This window comes from Loxodonta africana, chromosome 3 (genome assembly GCF_030014295.1).
Source record: "Loxodonta africana isolate mLoxAfr1 chromosome 3, mLoxAfr1.hap2, whole genome shotgun sequence".
NCBI classification, from domain to species: Eukaryota; Metazoa; Chordata; class Mammalia; order Proboscidea; family Elephantidae; genus Loxodonta; species Loxodonta africana.
Window position 1 is genome coordinate 38,231,170 of NC_087344.1, and position 4,436 is coordinate 38,235,605.

A 4,436-nucleotide genomic window follows, 5' to 3' on the forward strand; every position below is an offset into this window, starting at 1 on the left:
CTGCTTTCTTGCTGGTATGAAGTCCCCATGTCTCTCTGCTCATTTCTCTTGTTTATGTCTCAAAAGAGATTGACTTAAGACACTACCTAATCTTGTAGACCTTATCGATATAATTGCCGCTAATCCATCTTATTACATCATAGTGATAGAATTTACAGCATATAGGAAAATCACATAAAATGGCAGACAAAATCACATAAAATGGTAGGCAGTCACACAATACTGAGAATCATGGCTCAGGTAAGTTGACAGATATTTTGGGGGGCACAATTCAACCCATGACATTAGTTATAACAACAAAAGCATTTTTCTTAAACAACAAGGCTAAAACTCTATGCTAATTTACTTTTTGAACCTTCTAAGGTGCTCCAGTCAGAGTTGTCATCATTACCCAATTACAATGATGCTTTGAATCACATGGTTTTGTCTGCAGGCGCTACGAGCACGTGCTGTTGTTTTTGTTGCTGTTGGTGTATTTATGGTAGCTGATTTCGTCAAATTTTCTGGTGTTTTAGCGACAATATAGTGGTAATTAGTATTTGAGAGTCCATATAAATAAGAATGAAGTAGTAATTAAAGGAAAAGAAGGAATGATAAATAGGAAGGACGATTTATAAGTAACAGTATAAAAAATATTACTAAGGATTCTGTATGGTCTGGTGTGAGGTTCATGGTGGGGGTGACACCATGAATTACTGCACTGGGTGACCCCAACCCTAGTGATGTCATTGATGCACAGTAGCCATATTTTACTAAATAGGTTAAATTGTTGTTTTGTTCAAAGCAGACTTAAGGGAAAAGTTTTGGTTTGAGGTTGTCAAAGAGAAAATTTAATAACAGAAATCTTACTCTGATTTTAAGGTTTTTCTTGTCCACGAAACCAAATATTAAATGTGAAAAAATTCCTGACCCAGTAAGATGGTACACAATAGAGGTGAAGCCATAATAACCTGTACAAGGCAAGGTCATGGTGACTCCATAGACACACCCAAACTCCCTGAGGGACCGAATTGCTGGGCTGAGGGCTGTGGGGACCATGACCTCAGGGAATATCTAGCTCAATTGGCACAACATAGTTTATAAAGAATATGTTCTACATTCCACTTTGGTGAGTAGCATCTGGGGTCTTAAAATCCTGTGAGCGGCAGTCTAGGATATTCCACTGGTCTCACCCCTTCAGGAGCAAGGAAGAATGAAGAAAACTAAAGACGAAAAAGGGAAAGATTAGTCCAAAGGACTAATGGACCACACGTACCATGGCCTGCACCAGAGTGGGTCTAGTACAACGAGATGGTGCCCGGCTACCGCCGCTGACAGTTCTGATAGGGATCACAGGAGAGGGTCCCGGGCAGAGCTAGAGAAAAACGTAGAACAAAATTCTAATTCAAAAAGAAAGACCAGACTTGCTGGCCTGACAGAGACTGGAGAAACCCTGAGAGTATGGCCCCCAGGCACCCTTTCAGCTCAGTAATGAGGTCACTCCTCAGGTTCACCCTTCAGCCAAAGATTGGACAGGCCCATGGAACAAAATAAGACTAAAGGGGTGCACCAGCCCTGGGGCAGGGACTGGAAGTCAAGAGGGAACATGAAAGCTAGTAATAGGGAACTCAGGGTTGAGAAGGGAGAGTGTTGACATGTCATGGGGTTGTTTACCAATGTCATAGAACAATGTGTGTACTAACTGACTAGAAACTAGTTCTGTAAACTTTATCTAAAGTTCAATTAAAAAAAGTAAAAATTCCTGACCCCAAACTACTCCTACCAGTGCCTTTTTTTTCAGCCAAAGTTGCTAATCTTTTCTTTCCTATTTGGTGCCTGGTTTACTTAATTTAAATTTCAAAAGGTACCATGGCAGGTGGATGGGGGAGGGGGGCAGAGATCACCTTGTGACCTGATATCAGTTGATCTCAGTAAAAAGGGGAGGGCAGAGTTCAGTCAATCAGGTTAAGATTAGCCAAAGGGTGATCTTCTATTCTTCCTTTTGTCTTTGTAAGCATCATTTTAACTAGCCTACTTCCAGCCGTTTGCTTTTTTTTTTGAATCAGAATTGTTTCTTTGTATGCATATAGAATAATGGCTTAAACTAAACCTTACGTTTCCATTTCTTTGAATTTTGATTATTTTTAACAAGGTTAGACGTTTAAAGATTATCTGAGCATTGTGCTCTCAGTGATTTATCTATATGGAATCAAATTGACCGTAGCCTCTTGAGGCGTTAGCTGAGAAGCTTAGGGGGCAATGCTTTTACGTTAATGGTGGTGGAATGAGTTGGAAAGGAGGTCGTGAATGGTTACACATCTTGAAGAATGTAAACAATACCACTGGATTGTATGGGTAGAATTTGTTGAAACAATGTACCCTTTGCTGTGTATATTTTTCACAAAACAAATAAAAAAAAAAGGAAAAGTCCAAATAAACGAGTGAAATAATAAAGAGAAGAAAGGAATAACATAGAGAGCACCAGTATTTTAAAATAAAGATTAACCAAAAGAAAAAGAAATGCACCGCAGCTGGAGTGGAAGTATTATAGGAGTCACGGGTTAACAAAGCTTATAAACAGATGCAAAGGCCAAACCCCAAACCAAACCCACTGCAGTCCAGTGGATTCTGACTCATAGCGAACTGCCCCATAGAGTTTCCAAGAAGCACCTGGCAGATTTGAACCGCTGACCATTTAGTTAGCAGCCATAGCACTTAACCACTATGCCACCAGGGTTTCTGAAGACAGAAGGGCTCAAAGTGGGATTTACCTGTTGATAACTGCAGCAGAATCAGGACAGTATGGCCATGGAGCAGGCCTGGGCCTTTCAAACACTTTATCTCATGCAGTCCTCCAGGCGTGATGGCAGCACCCTCAGGGTGCTACAGAGCATGGGCAGTGCAGGGGGCAGATGGGAGCCTGCTGGACTGACAGCTGGAGCAGCCAGGGGACCCTAAACAAAGCATACAGTTACCATCTGCGCAAGAGGAGTAATCTGCTCCCAAGGACAGGTAATGGGCCACTGCCTTTTGATCCCCCTCCCCAAATTAATTACTCTCTCAGTCACTACACCTGACTACCCACTTTTTTTTTCCTGGGCTCAGAGGATAAAAATGGCTCATTTGTCTCAGCACATATGTTTTCCAATACACCTTAAAAGGTCCTAGAGTGGAGTTAAGGATCCCTGGTAGTGCAGTGATTGGGCTCTCAGTGCTAACTCATACAAAAATTTATACACACATCGTTAAGTGACGCTAGTTGTTCTCCCTATGATGTGACAGCACACACAGTCGGTGGTGGTGGTGGTGGTGGGGGTGGTTTGAACCCACCAGGCACTCTGAGGGAGAACGGTGGCAGCAGTTAGTTTCTGTAAGGATTACAGCTTTGGAAATCCTATGGGGCAGTTCTACTCTGTCCTATAGGGTCGCTGTAAGTTGGAATTGAATATATGGCAACAGATTCAACGGAGAGTATGTTGCAGGGCAAGGCTTCCCAGCTTGGAACCAAGTCCTGCCTAGGTTCTTGCCTTCTACTGACCAAGAATGACCAGGAGAGGCTTAGAGGTTCCACACAAACAAAGGTTTATAAGTGACAGAAAGAAAGCAAAGGTTCACGAGGGAGGGACGGAGAGGGGCTTCTGCCTACGATAGCCTCCAGTCTGTCCCTGAATGGAGGTTTTCCTGGAGTTTATAAAGGGTTTTAGGCGGGGAGAATCTCATGTTTTATTCATTGCTTTTTGGGGAAAAAGGCAGTGCTTTCTAAGAAATAGAGGGGTTAAGAAATTAGGTGTGTGCGCATCTGGACTCAAAGGTGGAGTCAGTTTGGACAATGTCACATCACAGCCACGCTGTCTCCATGGCCACTTGACAAGACTGTAAGGTCGCACCCATTCTCACTGCTCATACCCTGGGGATTGGCTGATTCTATTCATCTTTGGGAAACAGCTTGTAGGGAAGATATGTAGAACTTCATGCCTCAGAGTCCAGGATGTGGGTTATCTTGTAACACCATCCCCTATGGTAGAGCCCTGAAAAACAACTTATGAGAGAGATATGCAGGACTCCACCGCCATAGTGGGGTCCTGAAAAACAACTTGAGAGAGATATGTAAGATGCCACCCCTATAGTGGGGTCTTGAAAAACAACTTCACAGAGATACGTAGGAATTTGTGTGTCACGGGCTGCATGTGTGGGTTGTCTGTTAACATCACCCATGGGATAGAGTCCCTGATCAATGGGCCTATTATTCCGGTCTTGAGGCTGTCTAGCCTTCTGTCTCTGTCTCAAGGGGACTTGGGGCTGACTCTAAACACAAACTCAGTTTTGGGGGACCTAGCAATGCAGGCTTCACAGCAGGAGCTCCATGACTAAGTGGGGACATTTGTATTTAGTGAGAACTTCTTCCCTGTCACGTAGTACTGGCTTACCATGATTTGTATTTTTACTCCTCTCACACC